This window comes from Hibiscus syriacus, unplaced genomic scaffold, assembly GCF_006381635.1.
Source record: "Hibiscus syriacus cultivar Baekdansim isolate YM2019G1 unplaced genomic scaffold, ASM638163v2 tig00110348_pilon, whole genome shotgun sequence".
Lineage (NCBI taxonomy): Eukaryota > Viridiplantae > Streptophyta > Magnoliopsida > Malvales > Malvaceae > Hibiscus > Hibiscus syriacus.
In genome coordinates this window covers 2,128,628-2,151,092 of record NW_024062699.1, presented here as the reverse complement: position 1 = coordinate 2,151,092, position 22,465 = coordinate 2,128,628, and the positions used below count along the sequence as shown (strand labels likewise).

Here is a 22,465-nt window from a genome sequence, read left to right as displayed (position 1 = left end):
CAAGATGTACATATGCATATATCAGCTAGCATGTCGTAGATGTACTAAGCTGAATAACTTGAAATTTGGTGACTGAACCTTGTTGTCAGAAAAACCAAGCAATGATTGCAACATGGGCTGGAGTTGTTTATTTATCTTACATTTCATCTCTTTGACATTTTGTTCAAGATTAGTAATCACTTCACCTATTAATACAGATATGCGATTATATTCATTCAAATATATGTAATCGCCTTTTGCTATTACATTCATGGCGGCGTTCACATTGTTTGGACTTTGGAACCGGTGCTATTGCCAAACAAGCACGTAGCGCTGCACTAGTATGCAAGAAGCTGTTCTCCATTGGCAATTTGATGGACAAGCCTGCGAAATGAAACGTTATTGATGGGGCCTCAACTTCTACTGATGCGTCGAAGCATGTCTCGAACACTCCTATTGTTGTAAATGGGCCTTTCATTTGCATCACAAACTCATTTCAAATTGCTTCATAAAGTGGTTGGATGAATTGGGTTACAATCGTACCCGAGGCTATTATTGTCCCTGCCCCGATATTAGGATTAAATGATAGATACTTTGGGGAAACGGGGACCTGAACTCGGCCTACACTAACCCCGATTTGGTTAACGTAGTAAAGTGAGGGTCAATACGGGTTTAATATTATTGGGCTGACCAACCTGCCCGAGTTTAAGTGAACCCGAAAAGTAGTAGGACTTGAAATTGGATAAACAATATAAAAAGCACTCGAATAGTGACATAGGTCACCGGCCCAAACCCAATAGCCCTTGAGAAGGGACAAACTAACCAGAGATGGTATTAATACATCCAAATGCAAAATTTGAAACATCATGGGCTAATGTTAAGGAATCTTGAAACAAGTTGGCAGAGAAAGAAGAATATCTGTCGCAAGATTGGTTAAAAGAGCAAGACGTACCCCCGGTAGCTGGGCATGAGAGAATGTCGTAATCGATTTTTATCCTGACACGAAATTTTACTTGACAGAAAAAATAATATATATAAATGGATTTTATTGAAATATTTTGGAGTCGCCATCGGTCTTTTGGATTAGGCAGGTCGAATACTTAAAAATCATCTTTCAAAAGAGTTTTTAAGAAAACATCAGTTAAAAGATAAGTTGGTCTGCGTTTAACCAAAAATTCATTCTTATTAATAATAAAAAGGGATTTGTGGTCGATTACGTTTGGGGAAGGATTAGCATCCCACAACGCCCAAAATTGGTCCTTGTCGATTATAAATTGTCTTTAATATTAGAATTTAAGAATTCAAATATAAATTTAATTTATGATCCTATTATTTCGTATTTTAATCGGATAATTCTAAGGAAGAAAAAGATATTAAATAATTTTTATAAATTATAAATAAAATATTTATTTATTTAAAACATCAGAAAAGGGCATCTAATTTCTTTAAGACTACCATTTCTTAATATTTGAAAAATAAATAAATATTAAAAATAATAATTTTTCCTAAGAAAATAATTTAAATAAAACAATATGTTTTTTCTGGTTTTTTATAAGTAGGATATTTGTTTATATTTTTAAAATACCAGAATAGGACATCTAGTTATATTAAGACTGTCATTTTCTTTAATATTAAAAATAAATAAATATTAAAAAGAATATAATGATTTTTCTTAAAAATAATAAAAATAAAGTATATATATATTTATAAATAAGATATTTATTTATTTTTAAAGTACAAGAATAAGACGTCTAGTTATTTTAAGACCGCCTTCTTCTTAGTAATTAAAAATAAATAAATATTATTATTTAATTAACTGGTGAAATTAATTAAATAATACTTATTAATGTACATATATTAATATGACTAAAATTAAATAAATAAAAAATATAATAATTTGAATAGAACTAATATAATTATATATGTATACTAAGATATTTATTTATTTTAAAAATATTGAAATAGGACTTCTAGTTAAGTTAAGACAGTCCTTTTCATAATATTTAAAATAAATAAACATTTTTATTTAATTAAATATATATATGTTCATAAAAAAATAAAAATAAAACAATAATTAAATACTATATTTAATATATTAAAGTAAATATTTTAAAACTTGGTTTAATATTATATATAATATATTATCGGTGTATACATAAACATACCACATCACAAATTTCTCTTTATCACATGAGGTAAAGGTGCATGCATATTGGTAAACTACTTTACTAAATATAATATATTACAACTACCTAACTTTGAATTTGTAATGTGCAGAGGACCTAATTCTTATTGTTTAATAATTCAATTTTTATCATATAGATATATTCAAAGGAATGGGACCCACTTTTTTTATAATCAAGCTGACTTTCCTAAATTGTATTCAAATATCATTTTGATTGTATGATTTAGAAATTTTGGAAAATAATTTCCAGCTATTCGGGATCAAAATAAAATAAAATTATGAGAGATTAAATAGGGTATTTATCCTAAATATATAAGTATACGAACAAGGACTAAAATAAAATAAAATAAAATTTGAATATTGAATTAAAATATATGAAAATTTATTATATGAAAATTTATTGCAATGACTATATTATAATAAAACAGAATTAAAAAACAGAATTAAAACGTAAATAAATTAATTTCAGTGATCAAATTGAAAAGATACAAACTTGAAGGGACTACGGAAAGAGTTTTCCTATTTGTGAAATTACACAGGCACCCCTCACTAAAACGACGTCGTTTTAGTGAGGGTATTTATACCCCTTTAAATCGACCCCAAGGGCCATTTAGCTTCCCTCACTTGAGAGAGTTCCTATCACTGACCGACAGCCGTCTGCTGTCGTCGACCGCCACCGCCGGCCACCGTGAACGATGGTCAAAAATTACAAATTTACCACAAAAATTTCCTTTTTCAACCCTAGTACCAAATATGGCATTCTTTTGTCCTAAAAACTATTAGATCACCCTAGATCTAAAAAAAACCGAAGCTTTTACCTTGGTTGGAACAACATCTCCGGCGACGTTTTGAAGGCCTCCGATAATGGTAAGTATTCCTTTCTTCTCTTTTCAGTTGGTTTTCGTTGTTGTGTATGTGTGATTGCTATTGTGGTTGTTCGTTTTTGGTGTTGTTCCCCTTTCTTTTTTCCGTTCGTCGTTGCTGTGGTGTTGGTTGTTGTTGGTTGCTTCGTTGCTCTCTCTGTTTTTTATTTTGCAGGGGATGGCCATTTATAGGCCTCGTCGGATCTCCCTTCAGTCAGATCCTAAGAGGGCTTTTCGGTGAGTCACCGAACTATGTGGTGACTCACCTTGTAACTGCGACGTGGGGGTACCTGGCTCTTTTGGAGGTTTCGTCGGAGGTATCGGTGTGGCAACAAGCGTCGGTAGCGGGGCGTTGGACCACCTGGTAGTGGAATCGATGGCCGTGTGGTGCATCAGAGGTGGCTGAAAGCTTGAAGGTGGTGGCTAGGAACTAGGGTTTAGAAACTCTAGTAGTAACCCTAAACGGGTTTTAAGTCTTATTAGGCCATTAAAGATAGGTCTGGTTTGTAAACATTGGGCCACCAGATTTGTAAAACTGGCATGTAATAATAATTTAATAATAATAATAATAATAATGAAAAAAATGATGTCTACAGCTGCCCATATTTGCTCATTCTTGTGTTAACAAGAATAGAGCAAAAGACAATAATTTTTTCATTTAACTTTTATCGATTGGGATGGAAATGTTGAAAACATTATGCCTAGAGGTCTTATGAATGGCCCTGAGGTCTTATCATGTTGCACTGTATGTCTTACAGATGACCCGAAGACTTTAAATACCAAAAAGCTACTAAAGACTTTTTGAAAACATCCTGCACTATAGGTCTTATGGATGGCCCTGAGGTCTTATGGATGGCCCTGAGGTCTTATCATCTTGCACTGTAGGTCTTACAGATGACCCAGAGGTTTTAAATATCAAAAAACTCCCGAAGGCTTTTTGAAAACATCTTGCATTGTAGGTCTTATGGATGGCCCTAAGGTCTTATCATCTTGCACTGTAGGTCTTACAAATGACCCGGAGGCTTTATATATCAAAAAGCTCCTAAAGGCTTTTTGAAAACATCCTGCACTGTAGGTCTTATGGATGACCCGGAGGCTTTAAAAACATCATGCACTGTAGGTCTTACAGATGTGAGAAATAGTTTACTAAGTAAGAAACTATGGAAATCATTTTCTTACTATTCAACAATTTTATTTTTAGAAAAGATTAAATGAGAAATTTTGGAAATTGTTTTCTCATTGAAATAATTTGTTAGTTGGGTAACATACCCCAAAATAATATTTCATTTGTGGATTGCGTCCATTTATTCTTCAGATGTTTGCGTGATTCCTGCATTCGAGGTTTTGAATTCTACCTTCTTCTTGTAAGGTATTTTTCATCATGAATCTTCTTTTTCATACGAAGATCTGTAAAACTTCATGTTTGAATGCAATCAAATGTATCGATGTAATGAATTGTCTATTATGAAAATGATGTTCTTATGAATGCATGGATATTGATGCAATCTTCATTTGACTTCAAAGTGGTGAACTCTGTCTTCCTTCACTTGATCATTTATTCCCAGGTTACCTTTGGATATCAGTGTAGCAACTTATGCTATATTTCTGAAGAAACATCTGATCAATCTGCATATTTGTGTCTTCTTCATTTGCGTTAAAGTCTCAGAAGAAATGTTTCATTTATGGAACTTTTGTCGTAGTCAAAACTATGACCTTGTTGCCCCATTTTATCATGGATAACACCGGCTTTCTTTGCTTGGACTTGTGTAGAAATCCAATTAATTTTTCATCTTTGAAAAGAAAATCTATCATCTTTGAAGAGAAAATCTATCATTTTTGAAGAAAGAATCTATTATCTTTGAAGAAAGAATATATCATCTTTGAAGTGATAATTTATCATCTTTGAAGAATGTAGATGTAGATATGCTAAACTCAGCAGAGATTAATTAGGAGAGTAGAGTCTGTTCTGATTTGACTATTGAAACACATCATAAGGAGGATTTATCCTAATTCTTTTTCATGTCTCCATATCTAATCAAATCTTGAATAAGGCAACTTGGACCATATCATGTCGAGATGTTTAACAACAACCCGTCGTTCAACCTTAGTTGGCTCCACTAGTTTTTTGTTGTTAAAATTTCTGCTTCCCTTATGTGGAAAGAGATCATTATATCTCACTTCTGACCTCAGGGTTGAAGAAGACGGGCTTTATCTTGGGTCCATAAATGGAAATACCATATGATTGCAACATTGGTTCAGCACCATAACTGATTCGTAAAACATTTGGCAATACATTCATTCTTTCATGTGGTTTCTGCAAAGATGTTCGTAAAACATTTAACAACACATTCATCATTTCCTGTGGTTTCTGCCCAGATGTTCGTAAAATATTTGACAACACATTCATCCTTTCATGTGGCTTCTGCTCGGATTTCTGGTCAGGGAAGCTCTTTCATAGTGTTCAAAACTTTTGTATGATGTCACAAGACCACTTGAGAACAAAACTCAATGGGACTACAAGTGAGATGTTGGTGTGCTTCATGACCAAAACTTGGTCAAATTCACGAAATATGCTAATGTCGAATTGAATAAGAGATACCAACTGATCTTGATATCATCTCGGGCAAGGGCAAGTGTGATACCGACCACGTTTTCTTCCATAATAAGTGTTGTAAGACGTAGAAACACATCCGCTATAGGACCCATGTACTGAAGGAGGTCCATGGAATTCTTGTTGCTGTAGATGAAACGTACGTGGTAAAACCAAATAGATGAAAACTCAGTTCATCTTGACTGGAAATGATAACCCTAGTAACAACAGGAATAAGTGTAATATACATAGGCTGAGCCTCTTTATTCAATGTCATAAAGTAAACAAAAAACTGATGTGAAAAACAGCTTCGTAGCCCCAACAGTATATTGAAACTAACTGCCAGAAACCTCAAAGAAATATTTCTAACCATCATCAAAACACAAAAAACCAAATTAAAAGCTGAAATCTTGAGGAAATGAACCCGAGATTGAATGGTCTGCATGGGGATCATCTTTATCCATGCAATTGTGGTGTAGCTTATCAAATAAAATTCTATCATGTGACACATGGTTAATAAGATTGGGTATTTGAATCCATACTTACTGAGTAAATATTTGTTTAACAACAGGACCCTAATACAACTAACTGGTGAACAAAGCAATTATGTATAGTCAACTCTACTGTCACAGCTTCACCATTTTCATTCTTCATTCCTTTCTGTCTTATTGGAAATATTTTCTCAAAGCAATGATTTTAACACAGGATGATATGGGTCTTCAGCATGCCCCAATATTTGTTGATATGAACGTTCAAAATACATCAACATTCCTGATTCTGATTAAAATGGGCTTTCAGCATGCCCCAGTATTTGCTGATATGCACGTTTAAAATGCATTCAAAATTGTTTTCTTGTTAATATGAGTCTTCAAGAATGCTCAAATATTCATACTGTTGTGAGCCTTCAAAATGCCCCACATGGATCATTTTTGTCTAAAATGGGACTTTAAAATGCCCCAATATTTTATTTTTGGTTCACTCTCAACGTCTGTTTGACTTGAATATTATGATCCCCACGAGGTTCAATTTTGACAATGCACAGTTACGGGTACTTGTGGCTTTATTCGTACCCCAAATTTGTTTTTCTTGAATACTCTCATTCTGGTGTCACTAAACAGCAGTTGTTAAGTGGCTTCAAGATTTTTCATGTTGTTGCCACAAACATTTTAAGAAATAATCAATAATTCTCACATAAATGTCTGAGATATGTGCCTCTTCTGTATGAAGTGACCATTTTCTAGATCTGGAGGGATCTAGGCAGACAGAGTGGTATAAATCGCTTGGTGATCCATTCCAGATCAACATAATGGCTTATCATCTTTCAGTCTTACGAGACATGTTTCCCAAGTACATCAATGTCCTATCTCTTTTCTCTAGGATCAGTGGTGCAGAGATTTCCCTTTACCAGTTCGGCATACCTTTGAAAGCAGATGTGTAAGAACTAAATAATAATCGGTTGGAGAAATTCATGAATAGATTTGGCGGATTCGACCTTGTTGTCGGTAGCATCCCGTATAACAACCTTACTATAAGAAATAAACGTCACTCTGATGGATTCAAGGATTTTTGTTGGTGCATTTTCTTGCAATGACTGCTACATCGACTGTCTATTCTGCTGCTCTAAGATATATCACACTCTTCCCGAACTATGGAAAGGTTTAGTTGACGATAAAACTGGTTATCTCTACTTTTGGAATCTTGTAACCAATGTTACCCCATATGAAAGGTCTATAAGTGTAGAATCTGTTCCAATGTCATATTCTATGCCATAAGTTCTCAGATTCAAGTTTAGCAATCTTCCGAAGGACATAATGGTTATAATCCTGACAAATAAAATGATCGGCGTGGAAGAAGTAGTAATGATGTATCAAGACTTGAGCCAGCATCTCGGTATAACCAGAGTGCAAGTAGTGGACTTGTTCATTCCCATAATACACCTTAATGGGACTTATAACTCTATGATGTAATCTTCTAGAGAACATGGATTGATGGCTGGGGAAAATAATTTATTTGGTGATGCTTATCGCCTTCAGCATGAGATAAATGATAATCTTTCTTGATGAATTATTAATAATGTCACAGGAGAGCGTCACAAGTTCAATTCTCTAGACTTTCTGGCTTCTTGGACCACTTGCTTTCAAGAAAATGAAATGCTTCATCATTCTGGCCTCGTTCATTCTTTCTCTTCAATAGAGGTAGAATAGGCAACAACTTACTTCAAGGACCTTCCTCATTTGAGACTGTCCTGTTTGAAAATGTTTTTTCTCCTTTCTTTATCAAAGGATGAAAGAATTTTGTAAAGTGTTTCCTATCACATATTCACAATAGAATCAAATCATAAGCATGAATTCAAAGAATGTCAAAAGAATCAACAATTCTTTAATGTTTGAGAATTATATCTCTTTGACAAGTATCAAGATTTATGGGTTAGTTTTAGGATGGCTTTCCTATTTTCTATGGTTACATCTATTTAAGATGTCACTCCTCTCTCTCTTTGTGAACATTGTCACATACATCGCTTTAAGGACTTGGTATTTTAACCGTATGCGTATAAAATGACACAATCTAGCATAATGGTTACTAGACCTTCTAGAATACTTCCATTTCAATTCTCTGAAATCCTTGATAAAGCAATGTGAAAACATAGATCTAATTAACCAGATTTCTGTGTGTACGTGTGTGAAAGTAGACTATAACAGGTCTTCTTTTGCCATTTTGACTAGCTGAATTCAACTTTATTGACATTAGCCTTAATTAGACTAATTAAACGGTTCAACTCATTACAATGTCTTTGACTTGACAATCACAGTGGAGCAAACACCGAATTGCCAAATACCCGATCAAGGTCATGTTTTGAATATATGACTTTTTTTGACATTAGCCTTCATTGGACTAATTAGAGGGTTCAACTCATCACAATATCTTTGACCTGACAATCACATTAGAACAAACACCAAACTGCCAAATACTCGATCAAGGTCATGCTTTGAATATATGACTTTTTTTTAAAAGAACTTGTTATAGCATATGTGTTTGGTAGAATTCAGAAAATCTCATTACCAAATTTCAAGTTCCAAGCAATTGACTTTAGACTAGACTTGTCAAAGTTTCATCGTCGAACTTCATCAATAGAGAAGCAATCTAGTCAGTTTTGCAATGTTACACAATATGCCCCACGTTGTATGCTCCTATATATAAATACCAAGCCTTTTTGTAATTCCTTTCAAAAGGAGAAGGCTATCTCATATTTGTAGTAGGATAGTGTTTGGGTATATTTCATCTGAGGTAAAGTTAAGGGTCCTTGTTTTTCTGGTTTTCAATCCTGATATTTTGTCAAAGCTTATAACTCTAATAATGAAGAACTTTTTAATCCAATTGATATTCAAAGAACTGCAAGATTGCAAAATTGACTCAATGATCATAACCTTAAAAGCAACACAAATTTATTTATTGCACAAAAGGCGAAGAAAAGAACAAAAAATAAGTTCAAACAAGATGCTGAAAATAGAAATGTAATACAGTGGTAGATAACAACCCACTTATTTATTTAGCTTGCTCTATCATTCTTCGAATGTTGGGTGTGTACTTGGCTTAGGATTTTCATATTTATTTGCCCCTCATTTCTTGATCATTTCTTGTGTTAAGACTCATTTATCAGCAAGCATATCTATTTCTTTTAACAATAGCCTACAACTGCCTGTGGAATGCCCAAATACCCCCAAGTGAAAATCACAAACACTATCTTGATCATAGCTATGAGCAGAAGGGTTTGGTGGCATTTTCATTGATCTTGGTATGATGTATTGACCTTTAATCAAATGAGGATACAAGTCTGAAATAGAAGTTTGGAACACCTCCAAAGTATTTCTTGATCGTGTGACTTTCTTTGGTCGATCCAAATAACTACTTGCTCTTTTTCTTTTGCAGTTGCGGGGATTCTGAATGCGACATTCATTCACATCATCAGCTTTTGCTCTTTGATCCGTCGGGCTTTTGGATGTGACTTTTGAGTTTCCTTTGCTGATTACATTTTCAATTAATTCTCCATTTGTCACAAGATTCTCAAATTCCTTTATTGGATTTGCCAACATTAACACAAAGAAAGGAGCGGGAAGAGAATCACGAAACATATGTGATATTTCTTCTTCTAACATGGGAGGTTAAACTTGTGCTGTCACTCATCTCCATCTTAAGGCATAATCCTTAAACCCTTCATTGATTTTCATCTTTACTCCTTGAACTCCTTGAAGATTCATATGTGTTAGAGCTAAACCTTAAACATGATAGGTTTTGAAACCTTAGATGGTATCAACTCAACTCGCACCACCAACATGTTCTACAAGCTTCCAGGAGCCTCTTCAGCTCCCACGCATGCGCCATCTCACGTGTCGGTGGTCCTGAGCCCTCCAGAGCCTCAACGTCTCGAGTACCCATGTACACCGTTTTGTCCCTCATCTGCAAAAAATAGTCCAACCACTAGAAAATCAAAAGTAGTTTTTAATCTCGCAAAACAAGGTTCGACCCTTTGACTTCTAGATCCGGTGAACCTAAAACCATCCAGAATCGAAACCGATCCTCCCTCTTCCTCGTTAAACCTTAAAATGACTCTAAGGCTAACATGCAAGAGCCCTAAAACACTAAGGGGTCACGACCCTTGAACTGCCTCACCCTCACCCCTCCGACGATTAGAACTCCGGTGGCGACCTCTACTTCCGGCGGCAGAATCGAACACACAAGGTAAAGCTATCACTTTTTGATTCAAAATACCAAAAAACTAATAACTACTATTGATTCCAAAACCAAATCTAAAAAATACTTTCCAAACTGAACTGGGTTTTTGTATTGCTTGAAAAAATTGAAATTGGGAGACGATTGTTTACATTGCTTTTTTGGAAGAGATGAATAGAGAGCCTTGGTTACAATTTTGTTTAGGGTTTTTATAACCTGTGTGCCATAAAAAATGAAAAAAAAAATTATTACATTCTCTCTTTTTTGTTATTTTTGCATGTTGCTGATGGGGCTTTGATCGATCAATTTTGTTGCTAATGGTGAGGAGGGCTCAGTTTATGTTTGTTGGCAACCATCGTGGAGCATCTTTGCTGAAACGAAGGTTTGGGACCACTGTTTAGTGAGCGCTGCCGTGGAAGATAACATACGAGAGAAACAGGGGACCACAAGACGATGGTTCCTTGCTTGCTAACATGGAAGGTGGAACTAGGGCCTATTGGATTTATTTCGGTTGGACTTACGGTTTGATAATGGGTTAGGACAATGACTAATAATGAAATGGGTCTGATGTAAAGTGTAATGGGTTTAATAATTTGAAATACATGTAAATTTATTTTAGTGTAAAAATGTTATCCAAATTTGGGTATGGGCTTTGTATTTTGTAAATGGACTTTAATGTGGACTGCTCATATAATGGATTTGAGTCTTTGATGCTTGTGTCTAATTTGGAACTTAAGTTCAATCATGTATGGTTACGACCCAATTAAGCTTCAAAAATATTCAACGCTCCTGTTAAATGTATGATTCCACGAATTACTTTCACGAATGCCACCAACGCAATTTGAATCAATACACAAACAATTTGTTAGTCTTCGATCGTCTTTGAACTAACTCGAATTTCTCAGACAAAATTAGGGTATTACAATATGAGAGCAGCTTCGCTGTTAATTTTATGGACTAGAGATACATCTATATAGGCAAAACGTATTTAAGAGCAGTGAGATACTGTGTTGGTTGTGGTATGGGCATAGAGGAGCAGTAATGTGAAAACCGTATCACTTGACTGCACCATTGCTCCCCTTAAATATTCTCCATGGGAATGGAATTGGTCAAAACTTAAAAACTTCTTCTTGGTATCATATATTTATAGTTTTCTCCGTTTTTTTATTTCCCCAAACCTCGAAATTATTAATATCTGATATTATAAACACTGACTGCGTACGTGTGTTCTTGAAGAGCTCAACGGCCCCGAAGGAAATAAATACACTACAAATTCTGCATGTTCTTTTAATCAAATATATGAAGATTCCACGATGGTTTCATGGGTATAATTGGATTTTATAATCCAAAAGAAAATACACATGAATATATTCTTGCCAACAACATTGTACCTCCGTTCGATATACTATCAATATATTAAGAAAGTTACGAACCTGTATAATTTTATAATCATCTTAAATTATTTTAAGATAAATAAAACTTTCATCGAAAAATATTGATAGCATATGACATTTATTGTTTGATGAATGAATTATGGATATTCCTGTGGGCAAAACAAACATTTTAACTTCTTTGAGAACATTTAATCAGATTGATTCTATGAGAACCGGGGCATGGTGGCCCAACATGACTAGGGTTTTTAGGTTTACTTAAAACTAAAAGAATTAAATTTTAGGTTAACTATATAGAAAATCATTTACGTTTATTTTTTGTCTACTTTTAGTCACTGATTTCAAAAAACATAAGATATAGTTACTTTCGTTTTTATTTAATTAAGATGTGGTCATTTTCATTTAATTAAGATGTGGTCACCCTGAGTTAACTGCACTTAACAACATTTAAATATTTTAATATAATCACATATTTGGTCCCTATTATTTACATATTCTCTCAATTTAGTCATACTTTTAATAAATTAAAATAAATTTAATCCTCCAATTGAATGATGTCACATGTCATGCCACGTAGGGGTGGACGTTCGATCGAGTCGAGTCAAAAACTTTTGACTTAGAATTTTTTCAAGTCAAATTGAGTCAAATTTTTGAGTTTTTGTTTAAATTTAATTATAAATATTTGTAACATTATGATATTATTTGGTTCCAATTTAAATGACCTTTTATAACCATATATAATACATGTGTATTTTTTCATATTGTTTTCATATGTGATATACATTTATGATACAAAGTCGAGAGACTCAACTCAAACTTGAAAAATCAATTCACTAACTATTAAAATTTTCGAGTTATTCGAGTTGTATTTTACAACTCGGTTTGAACTTGAAATTTTTTCGAGTCGAGTCGAGATTATAAAAGTTAATTCTCTAACCGAACGGTGACGGGTAGATTGAATTAAAAATTAAAAACCTCTTATGATAATTATAAATACAAAAACGTTAATTTTAGCAATTTTGTAAGAATTGATGAAATTGCATTGAAAAAGAGGAAGTTAGGGTTATTGGTATTGCGTCATCATATGATTTGCAATTAATTGATGCCGTTTTTGCAAATTGGATAGGGTTTTGCATATAACCTACGGTTATTATCTTCATTTATGCACATTCCAATAATTGCTTCTGTATCATATTCCGAACTTTATTAGTAGACTTTCCAATAATTGTTCCAAATGATATTTAGGGAATAATTAGATGATGTTACATAGTCAAATATACAAAAACACATTTACCCCATGTTTATTAATGATAAATATATTTAAATTAAAATACAAATATAAATATATTTTTTATAATACAAATATAAATAATTGTTGGACGATATATTTTGATCACTTATCGTTAAAAGATAAATAGAGCTATTAATATGATAAATTTTTGTTTTTTTAATAATGATGAGATATATATTATGGAACACCTTAACATCATCATTAAAAATTTAACGCTGGATGATCAAAACATAAAGTTAAATATGATTTGAAAAAAATAATTGAGTAACCTAAACGGAAGATGCGAGAATAAGATAAATAAATATGTAATTTAGAAGAGAAAAACGGCAGCACAAAAGTTTGAAGGATGTTGAAAGACTGAAAAACAAAGCCCGTAAAAGAAGATAAAATTTGTTGAAAAGGAAAATCACATATAACAAAAAATGGAACCGCGTCACATTACTTATATAAGACCATCTCCAGCCCTATCTTTTATTGTACTGTATCTCTATCTCTACTCTAAAAATGAAATAATAATTTATCTTTAACACTATCTATACATTACCACCAACTCTACTTTATTCACAATATTTAACTATTATAATATTAATTTTATAAATATAAAATAAAACATATATATTTTTAATAAATATCAAGATAAAAAATATAAATAAAATATTCATAAATAACATTGAGAAAATACAAATAAATAAGAAAATTAAAATTCATAATAATAATTCAAAAAATTAATATATTTATTTATCTAATTTTAATTTATTTTTATCTATCTTGCAATTTAATCTACTTGAATTTATTATATTATGTTTAATTTTTATTTTATTGTGTAAAAATTACAATAAAAAATATAAAAGATAGAATAAGAGAAAATAATGTAACAAAGAAAAGGAAAAAAATAACAAAAACAAAAAATCAGAAAAATAACAAAAAAAATATAATATGTAACGTAACTACAGTGCAACGCCAATTATAGTATGCAACTGTAACTGTTATCACAATCCAGTATTAATGTGACGATGGGCTAGAATTGAAATTCATCTCTAAAGTAGAGATCCAGCAATGCGCTAAAGTTGGTCTAAGTAATGGCGACCACATCAACATTAATTTTTAAAGATGAAAAATTAAAATAAAATCAAAATAAAGTGATAAATATGATTTTAAAACTATAATAAATATGATTTTAAAAAATATAATTGAGTAACCTAAATAGAACGGCGGGAATAAGAAGACTAAATTCTTGATTTAGCCACACACAAAAAAGTCGAAGGATGTTGAAAGACCAAAAAGCAAAGCCCGTAAAAGATAAGATACTATTTGTTAAAAAGGAAAATCACATGCTGTGAAACTGAGTACAGCAGAACTGAGGTTTCAACTCGTGCCAACTTGTAATGAAAAAAGATGGATATTTTCATACACAAGCAAGCCCCACCCATTGGTCAAACATATATTTTCTAGTCGGAATGAAATGATCTTTCAAAAAGCACTGGTTGGCCCCACCAGGGAACACGGTGGTCAAGGCTACAACAATGGTGGTCAACTTTTAAACGGTAAAGCCGGGATGCTTGCTGTCATGCACCATCAACATAAAGCAAGTTCACACACATGAAGACCCCACCCACATTAACAGAACTATAAAACTAGCCTAGGTCCTCATCTCAAGGTTATTAAACATTTAATATGCATAACAAGGGTGAAAAAGAAACGTTAACACATGATTAATTCATTATTAATAATAAAAAAATAATAATCTAGGCCATTCAATTTCAGAAACGGTGGAACAGTCAACGCTTCATTCAAAGATGGGTAGTTCAGATGTTCATCATCATGAGCATGAAAGAATAGATGAACATGATCTTTCTGCTGTACTTATAACACAGCATCAATGAACATATAAGAAACCGTAACATTAAAAACTTGACATTTGCTGCCAAACTCATGTTAATTAGTCGCAGTATCCTTTATACTGCCACATTATATTCATTAATCATTAGTTAGTCAGACTATGAAATGGTTAATTGGACTGCTTTATTATCTAACCCTGAAGCAAGCCAAGGAAAGTAACCTAAAACTCAAACCTCCACTACCTCTATCCCTAACTGGAAAACCGAGCTCCAACTCCATAGTTGGATTCTGCTTTGAGAGTATACGGATTCAAGGTCTGTTGAAAGTTGGAACCCGTAAATGATTATGCTCTATTTACAGATTAATAGAGGTATATAAACAAAAGTCCAAAAAAATGACTTATACCTTGTAACCTCTCTGATGGATTAGTCAACTGGTCTGCACTAGCTACCGATATGAACAACTGCTGGTCACTCAATCAGGCTTCCACTCTCCAAATCATGCTGTCAGCATTGCCATCTTGTGCTTTTTGTAGGGCAGCTACTTTTGCACGGTGTGCTGCTAATGCATTTGTACTTTTTCCTCTTTCATCCTGAGGTAGTTCCCTGGTTTCACTGATGGATCTGGATCTCAAATCACCTGGAGGCTGGAGGGATAAAACAGTCAACAGAAAGACCTGGTACATTAAAGGCAACCTCTTCAATCGTCCATGCTTCTTCCATCTTTGTTTTCGTATGGCTCATTGCAACTTCTCCAAACCTGAAAAGTGTAACAACAGAACGTCCAGAATGTGCTATCATGATACCGTCACGGAACGGTAATCTTCAAGAAACGAATTGATGTTGTTTCCAGTAAACAGCATCACCACCATTGGATTGGATGCGAGTCAGATGTGAATCTTCCATTTGAATAAGGAGTCCAGTCTTCTGATTAAAGTAGCCAAATAAAACATGCCTGATGATCTCTGCAGGACCCTCACTTCTTGCCTTCAATGTCTGTGGATCAGTACAAAGCTTGAGGATGAAGCAATCCTCACCATTGATCATTTTTTTCTCCTATGCATCGTGCATCAGCAAATATACTAGCCGTAGTTCTAGGATCAAGACCCTGAAGAAAGAACAATAAACCCCATAGAGAATATCAGAGAAAAGAATAATACTAGTATAACGTGAGAACCAATATTAAACAGTTGAGTAAGAAGATGGAATCTTACCTGCAGTGCACGACGCAAGGGTCTAACAGGCCCCTTTGCAGTGTGCGCACCAAGCCAAGGTGTGTGCCTCCACACAAGTTTTCCATTACAGCCAGCACGAACCTTGCTGCCCCCATCCGCAAGCTCAACATACCACATGTCCGGGTTCATTTGCCAGAGTACAAACCCGCCAGACTCTGCACCTCTAGAGACATTTCGGTTCTTAACTGTCCTCGTTGCAGTTTCGTATTCACAAGCTACCATTTTGAGCTTTCCCATTGCATTCGCATTCCGAATGGAGTTTTGCAGCTTCTGCCCGCCAGAAGCTGCTGTATACTGCTGCAATATGTACTGAGCAGAGGAAGTTTCCTGCACAATTCCAAATTTAACACTACGCCTTACTAAATCTCTGAATTTTAGCATAACAGAACCTAGTATTGATCAAATGAGAAACTTCACCAACATGTAGTGTGTCCGTATTTCCGCAAACAAAATACTCTCAGAATCCCAACAGCCATTAACACCCAGTTTCTACTCAGTAGTTCTAGTTATACATTTTTGTCTTAAAGTAGTAAATAATCTATTTGGAGCCAAGAAAATTATTATATTTCTCCATGGATTTTCCTTCAGTTTCTTGCTAAGCAAACAGTGAGTCACAGGAGATTATTTATACGGGTATGAATCATATCACCATGGAAGAAGCTTAAAGCAAAACACAAATCACAGAATTAGTCCAAAATCTAAATCAGCGAAACTCGTAAGAAACACTCTACAGAACTCCTGCTGCCACAAGCAAACAATATAAAATATAAAACAAAAACCTAGTAGATTATATAATATGGGGTATTTAAAATCCAACCAAACTTTCACTTTCTGCTAAAAAAGAAAACTCGTAAGTTGTTTGATTTCCATTTTATGAGGAAATAAAGCAATGCTAGAAGCTAAAAAAGTAGCAGGGGAGAGAGGGGAAAAGGGGGACTAACAATGGGCGTGTCTTTGATGCTCAAAAGCGGCAAAGGATCAGTGGAGCTAACATGAACGGGGCCCAAAGGAGCACCCAAGACACCAAGCAACAGCCTTAGATCGGACCCGCTAGAATCCCGACTTTCCCTCCATCCGGATCCGGACCTTCCATGAGCGGCGCTAATGCTTCCCGACTGGCCTGAAACTCCGGATCTCACGATCAAGGACTCCGGTTGCGCCACGTAAGCGGCTCCGTGGTTGTTTTTGTTTCTCCGAAACAGAGTGGACATGGGTGAACGGGCTCTGGCAGGGCTTTTGGACCTGGAGCGCGAAGGGGAAAGCCCGCGAACTACTTCTTCTTTGAGAGCAGAGAAGAAGCCTTGCTTTTTCTCCATTGGCGATCAGATTTTTCACCAAAGAGAGAGGTTGTTTTCTTGAAGAAAGAAGGGGACTGAAAAAAAAAGGCATATAGAGAGGGGAAAGAGAGGAGTGAACTTCCTTCATGGAGCGAGACAGTGAAAGAGCAGAGCTATGGAGCAAATGAAACGGGCTTTCTTCTACACTTCATGGCTTTGTTTATAAACACCTGTAATTTACAAACCAACCCCACGCCTCTATAGAATGCAAGGTGTGTTCAATTTTTTTTTAATATTTATTAGGGTTGGATTATTATGTTCGTGTTCTGTACATTTCTCCTAACTAGTTTCATAAAAACATGATATGCATATTAATTTTGATATATATTTAATTAAGATGTAATCATTACGAATCTATATTCAATTAAGATATGATCATCATAAGTTTATTGTTAAATATTTTAATATAATTACATATTTAATCATTGTTATTTACATATTTACTTAATTTAATTATATTTTTAATAAATTAAACTAAATTTACTCCTTTAATAAAATGATGTTATGTTTCACAAGTGTCATTGTCTACCACATGTCACTATTTAGTTAGAAAATTAATTTTATTTTGATTTATTTTAATTTAATATATTTATTTAAATTTATTTTAATATATTCATTTTTAAATTAAAATAAAGATAGTTATCTAATCGAATGGTGATATTTGACATGACAGTGATACCAGTAACATCATTCGATTAAATGATTAAATTTATTTTAATTTATTAAAAATACAACTAAATTGAGAGAATATGTAAATAACATGAATTAAATGTGCGATTATACCAAAATATCACGTCACCTAATATGTTAACAAAATATATACATAAATGATTGATCATGTGTATGCCATTAATTATTTTTAGGCTTAGTGTAAAAATGAGTATCTAAAATTAATTTGCAGTGTTTAAAATATTTTTTCTTAAAAATAAGAGTATATAACTTTTTTAACATTATATTTTTAAGTATTATATAGTTAAGTATGATCCTTAAATATACGTGTCATCTTTCTAATTTTTTATATATTTTGAAAAGATATTAAGAAAATCTAAATTTTCCTCCCTTGCGCACCGCGCCCGAAATGCACCCCAATCCCTCCCCCAAAACAAATCACCTTCGAAATATCGTATTTTCGTGATAAATTCGGATTAAATCTCAAATAAATTATTTACCATTAAATTCATGGTTAAAAGTTTAAAGGTTTGGAGTTTAAGCAAAAGCCAGGGCAATGACAGATCAATTGGTAAAGAGGTGACAAGTAGGTGATATTTTAACGATAGAGATGGTGATTAGAGATGATCGACAACCAAGGTGAGTTTAAAATTAAAAATCTTAAAGTTTTAGGTTTTTATGTAATTCTAAAAATATTTGAGTTTTTAAAATAAAATTAGATTTTTTTTTATTTTAAAGTACTTTTTTTTTATTTTATAAGTTTGATATGTGTCGGTAATGGTATTTTTAACAGTAATTACAGCCTGGACTGTAATACTCAAATTTTAACTAGTGACTAAATTATAAGTTTTGAAAGTTTAGTGAATAAAGTATAAATTTTATAAAAGTTTAGGGACCAAAATATAATTTTAAAAAGTTATACATTTTCGCCCTTATATAAATAATTGGCCTAAAACAAGAAATTTGTAAAAATCAAATTTTTGGTACGAGATTTATGTTAAAAGCTATAAAAATACTCAAATTTTAACTAGTGACTAAATTATAAGTTTTGAAAGTTTAGTGAATAAGTATAAATTTTATAAAAGTTTAGGGACCAAAATATAATTTTAAAAAGTTATACATTTTCGCCCTTATATAAATAATTGGCCTAAACAAGAAATTTGTAAAAATCAAATTTTTGGTACGAGATTTATGTAAAAGCTATAAAATATAGAGTTCGGTATAAAAATTGGATAATCGGATCAAACCAAAATTTCATGAAATTTTAAGGATGGTAGATAAGTGTTGGAAATATATTTCATATTTTTATCAGATAAATTTATCACAGATCAATGTAATTTTCAAATTTGGTCGAACAGTGAAAATTTAGTGACTAAAATATAATTTTTAAAAAATTTGCAAGGGCAAAGATGGAAAGTGGATTTTTAATTGTTCATCTCTGACTTTGGAAGTTATACTATAATGGATGATATGCGAAAACAAGTTGAAATTATCATGTTTCATTAAGGGTAAAATGATAATTTCACATTAATTGAATTTTATATTCAATCATATTAATTTATGACATGTGTAGTAATTAATTAAGATAGAAAACCGTGAGCACCATAGCAAAAAGAGGTAAGAATTTTCAAGTTTATTTTTAAGCTTATTTGATTGATTTTTTTATTAAGCTTTTATACAGAGAATTAATCTATATGAAATTCTCTATCATTTGGTATAAATATTTCATGGTGGTCATGTATATTTGAAGATATGAAAATTAGGGTTTATGTAGGTGTGTGATTTTGAGGGTTTTGATGAAGGATTATTATGTTTTTTGATTTAGAGATTAATTCTAAAGTATGTGTGATGATTAAAATTATGTTAAAGCCTAAATGATTTTTAACCTAATTATGGTTTATGGAGAATTGCTGAATTTTGATGTAATTTGATGTTGTGATGATTAATTTAGCATGAAATTAAGGTAAAGTTGAATTCATGATTGAAATTGAATGTAAATCAAATCCTAGTTGTATAGGTAGGTTTCGACCATAAGAGAAAAATTGGGTGGGGGAAATGTTGAAAAATTTCTTATGGTTTAGAATTGATATTAGAAGTGCTCTATGTGATTTGGAGATCAATTTGAATCAATTTGAAACCGTGAGATAGTAAAAGAGCTAATTTTAAGTTTTAGAATTGTGGGACATTATAGCAAGAAGTGATAATTGGGGTTTTCAATGTTGAAATTTATTAAAATGCTGGAATTTTAAGTTGGAAAGTTGTTTTGGAACCAAATTGCAAAGGTTGGTAATTTCAAGTTGAATTTGAAAGGTTTTGACATTTTAGGGACTTAGTTGCAAGCTTATTAATGTGAAAGTATCATTTGGTAAATATTATATTGCTGGAAATTTTATCAGTATGCTGATTTTTTAGTTTAAATATTGAATTGGGACCAAATTGCAAGTTTAAAAGATCAATGATTAATTCGAAAAGTCTAAGAAATATTAGGATGAAATTGTAAGTTTTGAATGTTAAAATATGGAATTGAGTATTTCATTAGGTGCTGGAAGTTTTAGTAATTAATTTGAAATGATAATAATGATGATAGAATCATTATGAATTTAATGGAAAAGTTAAGATGAATTCTAGAAAGAATTCATAATTAGTGGCTTGATTGTGTAATTGGCACAAGTTGAAGGTGATAGTGGAAATAAATATTATAGAATTTAGTGAATATTTTGAGAAATTTGAAATTACGATGGAAATAAGATTAGTTTATATCGATTTTTATTTCTATCGAATTTTATATTTAAGTTGAATTATGTTAGTTCGATACCAACATATAGTTGAATATGCTATGTTATTATGTTACGTTTGTCAAACTAGAATTAATGTAGTGTTCCTAACGAACAAAAGGAAAGGAGAAAGCCTCAATAAGAAATATCATGTAAAGTTCGTATGCGACAAAGGCGAGGCATTTCATTTGTATTTATGTTATCAAATCAACTTGACTTGCGATGAGCCAATGTCAGAGTTAGGTAAGATGTTACTCCTAATTATATGTAAATTGTGATTCAAGCATATACGTCTTTTTGGTAAGTAATAAAATTATGGAATAAGTTAAGGATGATAATAAGTAAAGTTGCATAGAAATTAGATTTGAACAGTAAGTTTAGAAAATCAACATAATTATACAAAAAGATTAGAGGATGATATCTATACTGTTAGATTTGTATGTCAATATAGTTTCGTTTTAAACAAACGCCTACTGATTTGAGGTGCATATAAAAGATATGAATTTTTAATCGATGATATGTCAGAAAACAAGGCAGTAGATTCTACTCAAAACAGTTTCGGTGATCAGTTTGAAAATTCGCTATAAATTGTACAAGTTGAACTAGAAGAAGTACCTTATGTGGTTAGATTTGTATTCGAATCTAGTTTCTAGTGGTATAAACAGAATAATTTTTAAGTATGTATATTAATACATAATACTTCTTTGAAAGTAGTACAAACTGCTAGAGTATGAAATTTCGATGACTTTGTAGTATAAGCAATTGAAAGCAAAGGATTAAACTAAAGTTAATGAGGCTTATATTTGATTTATAAGTAAAGTGTTGAAATGAATGTATTTTATTTATTTATTTTAAATGAGTACAACATGTGATAAGTCAAGCACACATTATTTTTTAAGTATGTTTTCTACTTTAATTATTGATTATTTTCATAATGTTTTTATGAATATTTATGGATGATTTGGGGGTATGAACTGCCCAAGTTATGTTTCTGAAGATAACTTAAAAATATTTCTGATTCTGAAAGTTTGATTATTAAATGATTATAATATGATCTAAAAGCCCATTGTATGTTGCATTGAGAGTCGTAAGTATATTTGACATGCCATTAAGTTGAGTATTTTTCAGTTCAGTTATGGTACATTCATGTACATTATGATCCGTACCGTTGATGCTCATGTTATTATTGCACTTGGAGTGCATTATATGTTTTAGTATGATTGGCATTGTGATGTGTCTAGTGCGCACTTTATGTTCTACTCACGTACCTTGTATTCTCTTACATATACATTGGGCTATACAAATAAATATGAAAGTTATGACAAAAATATGAAAGAAAAGAATACGAAAATGAGATGAAAGTTTTGAAATATGTACGAATGAAAGGAATATAATTTGTTTATGATATTTGATGTTGATTTACATGATTTTTCAAAAATCATGAGAGTATGATTTTCAGGTTTTTCAAAGGGAAATCAGTTTGAATAGCTCGGTTTGAAAGTTTTAATGTTTTTATTTAAATTATAGTTTCATGTTATAGTACTTTATAAAATATATGTTTTATATCACTTTAGTTATGTAATTG

General features: G+C 32.4%; 2 pseudogenes; both read right to left on the bottom strand.

Moving 5' to 3' along the window:
- Positions 1–21: 21 nt before the first annotated feature.
- Positions 22–15,145, bottom strand: LOC120120923 (annotated as a pseudogene).
- LOC120120922 lies at positions 14,856–17,594 on the bottom strand (annotated as a pseudogene).
- Positions 17,595–22,465: the final 4,871 nt, after the last annotated feature.